The sequence below is a fragment of the Psammomys obesus genome, unplaced genomic scaffold (assembly GCF_907164565.1).
Source record: "Psammomys obesus unplaced genomic scaffold, mPsaObe1.curated_primary_1811, whole genome shotgun sequence".
NCBI lineage: Eukaryota > Metazoa > Chordata > Mammalia > Rodentia > Muridae > Psammomys > Psammomys obesus.
The window spans coordinates 2,691,492-2,705,049 of NW_026592118.1; the positions used below are offsets into that span (position 1 = coordinate 2,691,492).

The following is a 13,558-nucleotide window of genomic DNA, read 5'->3' on the forward strand; positions in this document are numbered from 1 at the left end:
TAGTCTGTGTATACAGTTGGAGCAGTGTGGTCCTCCACAGTCTGTGTATACAGTTGGAGCAGTGTGGTCCACTGCAGTCTGTATATACAGTTGGAGCAGTGTGGTCCTCCACAGTCTGTGTATACAGTCTGAGCAGTGTGGTCCTCCAGTGGAACTCTTCATGCAAGAAAGGATGATCTCTGTTCTGTCCCTATAAGCGCATATTCTGCAAAGCACTGCAAAAGTGGCCAATCTGGTGAAGAAAGTTAATTTATATTCAAGTAATTTTGTTTGTACATGTGTTTTTAAGTATTTTATAGGACATTATTTCTTTTTCCATTGACACATTTCAACAACGGTACATGACTGTGTGATAATGCATTACCTTTTTAATGTACCTACATACAAAGTTGCTTTGAAGAACTTGCACAGTGGTAAATAGCAGAAGGAATGTCAGTATTCATGAATTTAACATTTTTCAATGATACCTTCAAAATTTCAGATCACAGTGACAGAGAAATTGAGATTTAAAACCATGTCAGTTTTAGAAACCCAAACACATTTTGTGTGCAATGCCTTACTACATATATTGTATATTAATTTTTCTGAGACCTAAATTTGTTTATTGTGATGATTTTCAAATATTTGAGAAAGATGTCTAGGATAATTGCCACAAGCCTAACTCAGGAATCAACAAATATCTGGTAATGGAAGGGAGAGACACAAATTGAGAAGCATGAAAAATGTTTTATTGGCTATATTAAACATTTCAAAGATAATTGATAACTGGCAACATGCACTAAAACCTTTATTTTTCAGTCCAGACAAGTTCTGCGATAAAACTTCAGTACGTTACACAAATGTTAATGACTTTTCATTAAGTTCACCCTAAACCTTTACTCAAAAATATGATGCAAAATTTTAAATTTATCAGAAGTATACATATTTACTCATTGAAAGAAAATTTCTTTCATCATATGTTAGCAAACAAAAAAAAATCTTCATTTTTTGGCTGACATTTTATTTTGAAACATAATATATGATCCTTCTTCAATTCACTTTATTTGACAAATTTCCAACTTCAGAGCTCCTAGTCTAATACAGTGTCCACCCTGTCTTTGCTGGAACTCACGGCTATAGAACTGGAAAACTGCTGCTGAAATGTACACCTCAATGTAATGAAGACAGGCATGTTGAAATCACATGGCTGAGACACTGTATGGGCCACATGCACAATGTTGAGAATACAAGGAAGACTATATAAAAGTTACAAGAGATGAAATGCCGGTTATGTTAATTTCAGAGACCATGGAAAATGCAGTGCAAGCCCTTACCCTTCAAAGAAACTGTGTGACAACGCTACAAGAAACACAGCTCAAAGCCTGTGTGAAGAGGATAAGCCCTCCCTCCTCCCATGTGCCTTGCATTTCTGAAGGTTTTACTAGCAAACACACATGCCATGTTTTGTTTGGTTTTTTGTAAATCTCTTTTCAAGAGATTGCGTGCATCAGAATCAGCTTCAGATGACATAATAGACAGTTTGGCGTGTGCCCTTGGAAAGCCATGGTAATGTGCCCCTTATGTAGCAAATGCCAGACTTGATTGCTGTACGTATCAAAGATGACATTCTAAGCTTACCCCTTGGTAACACAAGCCAGTGTCACTATGGATGTCTCCTGGTTGCTCACTGTCACCCTCAGTAACAACTGGATGTTCAGAGACCTTCCTTTCAGGTCCAAAAATCTGTGCCTTATGCCTTCATTAGTGAAAACATCAGGTTAACTACTCTCAGAACAGGAAGAAGTTGGGAACATTTCACTTTTCTTCACAGTTTTTGCTTCATAACTTGTAAACGTGTTCTTGACATCTCGAATGATGGCAAACATGTTCAATTACTGAATTTTTTTAATGAGTTGTGGAGATGTAGCATGGAGGTTCCTATAAACATGCTCCCCACTATGCGTAGAGCACAGAGTCTAGCTCACAGCATTGAGGCCAGTAGAGCCTCCTCCGACTGAGTCCGAGTCCAAGATAGACTCTTGCTCTCTGTGACTAGTATTACTAGCTTGAAGGGAACTGATAACCGAGTTGGCTCATGATACCCTGTCACAGCTACAGCTTTCATATACACTCCCAGAGGAGAATATTAGGGGTATATACATGCATATGTGGGAGAGGGACTTTAGGTAGCAACATTTTCACTCTCACATATACAAAATATACACAATCAATTATAATGGAGCTGAGAAGTATGTATAAACACTACAGAAATATTAATATTAATGTTTCCAATAATTATTAAGTTTCTTGGTCATGGTGCTGTCAGCCTCTTTCAGGTGCAAGTACGGAGTGTGTTTATATTACTGATTACACCACTTGAATGATGTGCTTCTAAAATTATGGGAATACCTAAAAATCAAACCCATAATTTATATAAGCCATATAATAAACCTCTTGTGTTAATATTTCAAATGTGATATTTTTGATAGAGATATATTCGCTTATAATGTTCAGTCATTGCCACATATATTAATAAATACTTATTACATACTTGTACAATACCGAACAAATAGAGATAAAGTCGACATTACATTTGGCAGACTCATGTCTTTACAGCAATGACAGAAGGAAACATTGCCTCTCAGTACATTAGTTAATAAATAAAATGCAAAGGCAGAGTATGGCAGTGCACGCCTTTAATCCCAGCACTTGGGAGGCAGAGGGACGAGGACCTCTGTTAGTTTAAGGCCAGCCTAGTCTACAAGGTGAGTCCAGGAAAACCTCTCCCATGGGAGAGAGCCAGCCTCTGACACTATTAATAATACTCTGCTATGTTCGCACACAGGAGTCTAGTCTAGTTGTTCTCTGAGAGGCTCCACACAGCAGTGGAGCCAAATAGATTCTGAGACTCACAGCCAAACACTGGGCAAAGCATAGGGATTCTTGTGTAAAAGTGGGAAGGACGGAAGGACTTGGAGGTGACAGGAGCTCCACAAGAACAACAGAGCCGACTAACCAGGGCCTAGAGGGGCTTTCAGAGACTGAAGCACCCAACCAAGGCTCATACATGGACTGGACCAAGGCCCCCTACACAGATGTAGCCAAAGGGCAGTTCAGGATTCATGTGGGTCCACTAGTAAAGGAAATGGGGTCTGTCTTCAACATGGACTATATTGCCTGCCTTTTGATCAGTTTCCCCAGTCAGGGCTGCCTATCAGACCACAGGGGAAGAGGACACACTCAGTCCTGATGCAACATGATGAGCTGGATTTTGTTGGTAGAAGGGTCTCCCCCTTTTCTGAGGAATATGTGAGGGGGAACGGGGAAAGCAGAGGAAGAGTGGGAGGGTGGGACTCGGAGGAGAGGAGGGAAGGGGCTAAGATCAGGATGTGAGGTTAATTAACTAATTAATTAATTTAAAAAATGTGAGTCCAGGTCTGCCAAGGTGATACAGAGAAACCCTGTCTCAAATATTAAATGAGCATACTTTGTGTTGACACAATTATAGGAAAGGGAGTGCTAGGTGGTGGTTTGAATGAGAATGGCCCCGTAGACTCATGCATGTGAATACTTAGTCATCAGTTAGTGTTTGAGAAGGATTAGGAAGTGTTACTGGAGGAGGTGTATCATGGGGGTGGGGGGAGTTAATAGCTTTGAGGTTTCAAAGGATCCATGCCAGTGTGCTATCTCTTCCTCTGTTTGGGGATCATTAGGTGAGCTCTTAGCTGGTCCTGTGACCACGCCTTGTTTTCTGCCATTGTGGACTCTAACCCTCCAGGACTGTAAGGCCAGTCAAATGCTTTCTTTTACAATTTGCTCTGATGTTTCATCACAGCAGTAAAAAGCATATCACCTTACTTAAAAACTGAACTATTTTGGCAGCTAGAGCTTAATTCTAATCTCTCTTCTTGTGAAATGTGGGCTAATTCAGAGAGTTTAGAACTTGAATCAGAGGTCAAAGGCAAGGTGTTTTGTCCTTTGTTGCTTTAATGTCCCCTGAGATGAGAAGGATTTATTCAAATCTCAGTTGGTTTATAGAGAGAACACCATGTATCTCAGAAAAGACATTAATGACTAATGCCCATGTTTTCTAGTGTGTAAATACCCCAAGTACATATTTTCTAAAATGTACAGGTAGGTCTTATATGACTGGCATGCTTTATATATATGCGTTAATGATTATTCTCATGGAAGTATTTTCACAATACCAGTATTTCTGAAGAGAATCATATTTTTCTAGCATATTATTGTGTCGTTTAGCATATATTATACCTATATTTAATGGGTGGTATAATTTTAGAACATTTAATGCTCATTTCTTTGACACACAGCATATGCCAACAATATACCATGAAACAACTTCTCTCTACATTATTTACGAAGAAGGAATCTTTTTAAAATTTACGTATTTTTTTATTAATTACAGTTTATTCACTTTGTATCCCAAGCTGTAGCTTCTTCCCCCATCCCCTCCTAATCCCACCATCCCTCCCTAATCTCCTCCCATGCTCCTCCCTGAGTCCACGGATAGGGGAAGTCCTCCTCCCCTTCTATCTGACCCTAGTTTCTCAGGTCTCACAGGACTAGCTGCATTGGGAAGAAGGAATCTTAATTGAGAAAATGCTTCCATATGATTGACTTTTAGGCAACTCTATAAGGTGTTTTCTTAGTTAATGATTGATATAGAATGGTCCCACACTCTGTGGATATTGTCATTCTTGGTCAGATAGTTCTGGGTGCTATAAAAAAAGCAAAATGGGCAAACTATATGGGGTAAACCAGTAAGGAGCATTCTCCACTGTCTTTGCTTGAGATTCTGCCTCAAGTTTCTGGCTTGACTTCTCCCAGTTAATGAGTGGTTCTTGAGAGTTGTAACATGAAATAAATCCAAGTTGCTTGACTATGGTGTCTTGTCACATTAGTAGGAAAAAAATAGCAAAGCACCATCTTAAACTGAAAATAAACTCTGCCTCTTAAGTTTAATCAATGTGTTTATTACAGAAATTTCTCTGTACATATAAACTGCTCAAATTCATACTAACATTTCAGAATCTTACTCAGTATATTTTCCTCTCTTTCGTTCCCTTCTTTTCTTGTGTGGCTTATACAACAATGGTATAGAAAAGCTAATAATACATATTCCCCTTGTTATATTAGTATAGTTTAAGATTACTGTGAGCCAGGCATGGGGGTACATGCCTGTAATCCTAGCACTCACAGAGGCAGAGGCAGGTGGATCTCTATGAGTTTGAGGCTAGCCTGGTATACAAAAGGAGACCAGAACAACAAAGGCTACAGAGAAACACTCTCTTGAAAACCCAACAAAAACAAACAAACAAACAAACAAAAAAAAACCTGTGTTTGTTTACAAAAGTATGTGTGTACTAACATATTTTTAATGATACTAAAATGAAAAATTTTCATATCTTAGAAAAATTTTCATATTTGTCTAATCTCAAGGTAAAATTTTATTATAGAAATTCTAGAAAGATATCCATGGGAGAAAACGTTAGAGTAGCAAATAGGTAATTACTTTTGAAATGTTGGAAAACATGTCCTAAAGTTTATGTTGATTATTTAGGAGGACAATATACTTGGAGAACAGAGAATAGTCTATCATCTAAAAGACAAGATAATCACAGAAACCAGCCATCAATTTTTGCTCTCCTAATGAACAAAGAGAGAAAATGAATTAAAGTCGATTTACTACACTACCTCTGAAAAGAAATTTGAGCACTATAATATATGACTTAGGAGATTTATGGCTCATACTACTCCATTTTAAATCAGGATAATTCCACATTAACACACAGCTCCTGTAATGCTCTAATGCTGACGTCTCAGCCACTTTTTTCCCTGGTGAAAAGAGATCCCTTGAAGAATAACTAACATTTTTTTTTCCTTCTAAATGCATTACAACATATTATCAGAAAATATAGCTCTGAGCAGCATTGGATTCACCAAGTACCTCTAAATGTCTGCTTTGGGTAGACACCATTCTCTAAGCATCTACATGTTTTTTGTTATAATTATATGGGCAAGAGGTAATCTGCTAAACTAAAAGTGTTGTACATCATCAACTAAAGCTTATCAGCTGAATTAATTACCTGTTGAGAAGAGTAAGAACTTGGACATAGCATCGGAGTGTTGGGACAGAGCAGTAGTAAAAAGTGATTGGCCTGTAAACAAAATTTTATATAGCACCTCACTAATTAATTCTGATTATCTGTTCGGCAGTAATATTTCAAGGCAAAGGTGAAGATTACAGAGAGGAACCTAGAAAGATTACATTCAAGAAGCAAAGTAGAAACAGTCTAGCACTGTGTTGGAGCCTTAGCTGGAGGAGCTACTCACAAGCAGACTATAAACTTCTTTGGTACCCAGAGACCCACTTTTCTTCAAATACAGAAAATGTTTCAGAGATGTTTGTTGAAGAAAAGCAATGGCTCACAGGAAAGTCAGTCTTCAAAGACTTAAGCTGGGCAGGGACAGCAGGAGTCTCAGGCTAAGTCTGCTAGATGAGCCTGGCTAAGCTAGATGAAGACCAGCCAAAAAAGGACGTCATAAGAAAGTAATATGGAAGGTATAATGATGGCAGCAGAGTGCCAAAGCAATGTAAGAGCGCAGTAAGAGGCCTGTTCTACTTGAGACTGGGACACTCAGTGTTCTGTGACAAGAAATCAACTGTAGTGGTTTTCTTTTTTCTTTCTTTTTTTTTTCCGTTGAGATTTGGATACTTGAGTCTGCAGAATATGTACTCTGACATGTAGGTAAGAGGGTGTGAACCTCGTTTTTCATTTCCATGTAGACTGCAGTAAGGACAATGGTGGAGAACAAGGGCTTTCTCAGAATGTGAACCATTTAACAAAGATGCTTGACCAAGAATAACAAAACAATACAAAACATAGGTATTGCCTACAAATAAATAATTTTAATATCTTTTAGGTGGAAATCTTACAATTTCTCGGTGGTGAATTTTACTTGTGTATTTCTATACAGGAAGGTTGTGACTTTCAGTGTGGTACATCATGGAGGCAGTTGTCAAATAGCCTTCTCTGGCAAGCGTGGAGAGGTGAAAATGCACCCTCTGGGTACAGACTTTCTGTGTTTGAAGCACAGAGTATTTTTCCTCTTCAAATATAAAATAGATGTGAAGCCAGCTCACTCTGCCATTTGAGTCTTGTTTATTTACGTGCTTGTTTTATTTTTAAAGTTTGTTCTTTTGTTACCTTTTTCTATGAGAGCTCTCCTCAGGTGAACAATGAAATGAAGGTTCTTTTCTCAGCTCTTCTTTGGGTATGTTAGGAATGGGTCTGCATATTTCCTTTTTAGTCTCAGCCCTGTTTCAACAACAACTGAACATTGATACCAATCTGTGTCTCCGCTGTTTCTTTGAAAGAGAAGCCATGCCTCCCACAGCCACTGTTATCTTGTTTGAATGTCAAGTACACTAAAGCACAGAGAGAAAGAACTAGATATAACATTCAAAGAAGACAGAGTCCAGGGATTTGTGTATCTGTGTCTCCAAAACTAGAGAAGATGTATCAACAGCAACACAAACCGTTGTGTGCTTCCTGATTTACATGACCTTGCAGCGGTGTTTCGATGTCTGATGGGAATATCATTTTAGATTTCCTGTACTCTACCAACAAGGAAGGGTAATTTTGCTACTGTACCCTGTCATTTAATCAGTTCATATATGATGATCTGTGTCCTCTGTTTCAAGGTCTAGCCTCAAACTCTCTTACAAACATCAAGGATTTTGTTGTAACAAGCATTTATGCTGTGGGCATGTTTTGATACTTATTAACCAATATGTGCTTATACTGAAACTGGTCATTAGACCTGTTATGGTTAGCAACCTTCAAGGAATGGTCCAGAGAGAAAAAAGGAGTCATTGGTTTGTTACTTTTCCATTTATAGTTAGGTTTCTATTAATTACAAAGTAATTACATTTGTGTAGTCAGATACCTTTAAAGGGCTCACCTGTCGATAGTGTGAATGTTTATGGGGATCTAGGCATTACCATTAGTAATGCAATATGTTTAAAGTAATTGCATAGTAAACTATCTACACATTTTCTCAGGAAATTAGTTTTGCTAAAATTTCACAAATTTAGCTTTTTAGGAAATCAGTAGATATTATTAAAATCATAAATGAGTGTTTTGATATGTTTAAGAAATGAAGGATTAAACAGTTAAAAGAATTAGGATTTTTCAGTTACTATTACACTAATATATAGATAGCATCACGACTTTCTAAGTATTTAGATATTTTAAAAACAAACTTGATAATTAAAATATTTTAATTTGTTTTAGCTTTTTTACAAACCATAATTTTCATCCTGAGGTCTAAAATTGTTTTTTCATAATGTGATGGCTGTTCAATCTAGTTAGGGCTTATGCGACTAAGCATTCCATTTGCTGCATAGTGCAGGTGCTGTACAAAGCAGCTGTTACAAGTAGCCTGACTGCAGCCCCTCCAATGCTAAATTAACTCAATACAGATTATAATTTTTCCTATGTTAGTAATAATGCAAATGAGAAATAAAATATCTTCAAAGGCATCATAATTGGGGATAAAACTAGGATTGATAATTAAGGAAACACTATTCAGTGATTGCAAATACATTAAATTTTAGTTGCTTTGTATTTGTTAATGCAAGTACAGGCACAAATAATCCTTCACTCAGGACTTGAAGTTGCTTCATTTGTAGCTCAAATGCTTTGCTATGAGAAGTGTGATTATATTTATTTGTTTGGAAAGAAATTTAAATAAGTGGGCAGTGTTTCCTAAATTAAACAGAAACTTTCCCTCAAATAGCAGGCTCTTCATTTTAACTTTGTTTGATCTTGAGAGCAAGCACCTTACAATAGTAAGAGCTTACCTAAATGCAGAAGCAACTCCCAAACTGTCTCCTTGTGAAACTGCTGGGTGACTCTTCATACTCCACCCTTCAGCATTATTCCTCCTGTCACTGTGCTGCCACTCAGAGTTGTTGCCCTTTTTTTAATATCTATCTGTAATGATCTGAGTGAATATTTTACTGCTTTGATAAGATTGCCTTTGGTGACTCTTCAAGGGTAGAACTAACAGTTTTTCTTTTCATGAGAAATTGCAATCTATAAATCCAATACTTACAGTTAATAATGTACAATTCTTAGCACATTTGTTTTATGTGTGTGAAATTATCGTGCTTTCACCCATGCAATGGATAGTTATTAAAATACTGCTGGAAGCAAGGCACTTAGAATTGCAAAACATGCTTAGGGATTCAACAATCCTCTGAAAGAGCTGAAATTACAACATGACAAATGAAGTACCAGACACATATGCAGGTTGTCACTAAACACATGAGAAGAGCAAGCAGCCTGAAGCAATGCAAACATTTGGAGATGGAATGTCAGGGTGAGAACGGGATGTGTGCTGTGCAGAACAGTGTGTTTGCGTGAAAGGATGGAGTTCTCATGGCCGGTGACTGAGAACATTTGTCTCTAATCTGTTCTGCTAGTCTGCATGCTCCTTTCCTTTAGTGTTCTAGTTTCTTTTCAGTTGTATGTGATTAAAAATACTGTGACAATAAGTAGTTCGGGGGAGAAAAGGGATTTGCAGCTCATTGTTCCCATTTACAGCATGTTGTGGCAGGGAAGTCATGGCAACAGGAGCTTCAAGAACTAGTCACAATGCCCTCTCAGAGGGGACTCATGAATGGGGACAAGGCTTAGAACACTGTTTGAGCCATCATGACTGGTAAGAGGTCTTAAGATCAGACTTATTGACTTAATGTTCCTTCATAGAAGAGGACGCGGGGGGCGGGGGGATGTAGTCTTACCTGGGATTCTAGCCACTTCCCTCCATACCTCTTGGCCATTTGCATGTAATTCTACCCTATTTGAATGTGACTTTCTGGTCTCTGGAGGTGTAGAGTATGTATACTTGGAAAATTAACAAGGGAGAACCCATTTATACTGCTATGGGGACATCGTTACCCGTTTTGTGGTGAGACTTTCTGGCACTGCCCTGGGGTTATCCGTGATCTTGTAAGTAACCTTCACTTATACTCTGTTATTTACCCAGTAAACCCAGTGACCTAATTGGTTCCCGAGTTAGACTTTGCTGTAACTGTACTTTTGTTTGTCATTGGTGCAGTTTAAAAGGGGGCAGATGTTTGATTAGGTCTCTCCAAGGAAACTCCCCTGAACATTTAACTAAGACTAAATGTTTAGCAATTCAAGCAAAAGCAAGTTTTCTTTCAGCAGCCTGAAAATAAAACCACTTCATAAGTAGCTCAATAATTTGTGTATGTGGTGCATGCATGTATGCAGGATTTTGTGAAGGTATTTGGAAATCTTGTGTTCTGTGTACTATGAAAACATTTACTCATTTTCTGGTTCAACTTGAATGCAAACTATCAAAATTACTTTTGTTTCCTAAAGAATATAATTACATAATTTGTTAAGATTTATGTGGGTCATATTACTCTTTCTCAGATTAATAAATATTAGTGTTATATAGGTTTACACAAAGTAATAATCTATACCTCATTTAAACATATAAATATTATAAATATTTGTGTACGTGTATATTTATTTTTGGTATTGTCTTTATGTCAGCTTACACAGGAAGAACTGATTATCTTTTAAAAATGTACACGGTGTAGATTATACTTCCATACCACACTAAGCACTTGGATAGCAAAATCCTGGGCATTCAGGGTGAATGTATCAAACTTCTCAAACAATATTGTTTTTTTATAAGTTACTATAAAGTTTTATAATCTACTCACATGACTTTGCTCTGGATTATATAAGATCTTAAATTCTGAGACACCTTCAAGCATGAAATATTTTATTTTGTTAAATCCAGTTTAATGTAATGTTTATGAATATTTTGCTTGCATGAATGTTTGGAACCTTAAGGATACCTCCTGCCTGTAGAGCTAGAAGAGTGTGTTGGATCCCATAGAACTGGGACTATAGACTGTCAGTAACTGCAGTTGGGTGCTAAGAACCAAATCCAAGTCTTCTAGATGAGCAGCCAGTGTTCTTAGTCATGGAAACATCTCTACAGTCTGTAAAATTTCTGTATGTTACAATTGAATGTCACATTTGCAAAATGTTTAGGCAAATTTTAATAAGATAGGTAGAAGGGAATTTTGAAGACATTTTCAAGACGCATTTGTATAGAAGCAAACAAACATAGAGATACAATTAAATAAATAAATAATAAATCTTTAAATGATCAGGAATGAATGGTTTTAAATCCAAGCTTTTAAATAATTACATGTTGCAATTGTTATGTGTTGATGAAACAAAAATGAATTCATGACGGAAATGTGTCTCTGAAATATTAGTCAAATTTCCTATCTGATAATTCTTTAAGCAAACCTGGTATTGTTTCCCATTATTTTGATAGCAAAGAAAAGATGCCACAAAATAAGTAGCATTGACAATAAATGCTTTGAATTTTAGAATTGCATTTTGTGAATGGTCATTCTTATATTACTGACTCTCCTAGGCTGACAGAATGAAACTCTTACTGTAGAGGAGAAGTTCAGAGTAAGTCAATAGTATAGATGCAAAATTTGTGAACTTTTTGAAGAAAATAAAACGCATAGTGCATTCTCTAGTGTATTTTCCCACTAAATAGTTTAAATTAGGTAAATGATGTAAGTAAAAGGCCTCATGAATTGCCTGTCATCAAAGGTAACTGTGGCCAATTCCCAGCTTCCTTACACACACTTTTTGACGGTCTTTGTCTCTGTGATACATCTAAGAGTGTAGTAATAATTTAACTACAGTGGTTCTAGATTTTCTTTTAACATTCTCAGAAGTTCTTCAGATAAATATTCTTTAGAGTACAGACTATTCAACTATAATTTGCTTTTCTTATGTGATTTAGAGCTTTTTTAATTATGTATATATGTGTATGTGAGAATATGCACAAACGAAAGTGAATGGAAGTACTGCAGAAACTAGAACAAGGAACCAATTTCTCTGGAGCTAGACTAGAGATAGTGGTAAACAACTTGACATGGCTGAGTATCTAACTTGGGTCCTCTGCAAGAGTAATATGTTCTCTGTCATAGCTTTTGACTGCTTAACACTAATATCTGGAAGGAGGGCATATCCATTGAATGATTGCCTCCATCAGGTTGAATTTTGGCCTTGTCTAGAAGACATTTTCTTAATTGATGACTCCCTCTATGATGGACTATGACACAGGATCTGTAAGTCAAATAAACCCCTTCCTCCCACAAGTTAGTTTTAATCAGTGTTTATCACAGCAATTGGAAGCAAACTGGGACATGCTCTTTACCACTGAGCAGTCTTTCTATGTTCCTACCATTTCTAGATAATCATTTTCCATATATTGACAGAGAATTGCATAGGAAACTATCCCAATTTTCACAGAAGAAAATGTACAATTTAAAAAACGAATACAAAAATTTGACAATGCATCAGAGAATTTACATTGGTTGGTGATACCCACAGAATACTTGAGAGCAAAAACTTGCAGGTTTACAGAATTGATCCATACCTACTTGATAGAGGAAAACAAGACAATGTGATTTTTTTCCTGATAGTTTGCTTCTATAATATCAGAGAAAAACAAAGGAGAGTGAAATTTATTTCCAAATATATGAGGTGTCTTTGGCGTTGTCTGTTTTAGTTCTCTCGGAAGGACACTTGCTTGTGATGTGAACCCAGTTAGAGAACAGCTGTGATGCGATGATTAATCACAGTGGAAAATGTCTATTAGTGAACAAATTTACATATGTAGAATAATTCCTTTAAACACTAATTTAGGCCATTCTCCATCATATCATAAAATTTTCTATTTTTCTTCATTCCACCTCTTGTTAAGTGTAATCTTGTCTTTAAATTTGATCTTAAATCATAGGTCATATCAAAGGTAGAGAACCTGCGAGAAGTGATCGTGAAAAAGTAGGTTGTGGAAAAAGTCCTAAGAATGGACAGGCAAGATAAACCGTATTTTTTAAGGCAAAGCAAAAACTTTTAAATTTTTGCTGAGCAGCTTACAATTCAGATCATATATATTTTCTCTCAGATTTGGAAAGGAAGCCACTGCAATGGCAGTTTGCACAAACACTGTTACTTTGATTTCACTTTAGGCACCTGGGAATTCATCTCTTTTTCTCTTTTGCCTGGGGATATTTCGAAAGGCAACTCTGGTGATACCTTGTGAAGCACTTGTTTGCATTTAGAACATGAAGTGTGCAGTTCAGCACAGTTCAGTGTGCTCAGAGTGATCTCTCCAAAATGTCTCTTAACTGCACATTTGATAGCCACTGTGAAGAAAAGCTTACTACGAAAAAGGGGTGTCAGTATACTTTTGGTGGGTGAGGTAACTGCTGGGTACAAACGTTCTCCTGAATATATATTTTGAAGGCAAACCTGAAGGTAGGGAAGAGGCCATTTTTGTGCAGACAACACATATGTAAGGCTCTGAAGCAGGGTAGAGTTCGCACTTCTCAGGGGTCCTAGTGTGACTTGGTCAAGAGCAAGGATGAGAGGAGATGTAAGGCAAGATGTGGAAAAGCAGTTGCTGCACCAGG

At 37.0% G+C, this 13,558-nt stretch overlaps 1 protein-coding gene across 3 annotated transcripts in view; it reads left to right on the forward strand.

The window, feature by feature from the left end:
• Positions 1–13,558, forward strand: part of Ccser1 (coiled-coil serine rich protein 1) — a 1,161,699-nt gene that overhangs the window by 298,871 nt on the left and 849,270 nt on the right. The window lies entirely within an intron of this gene.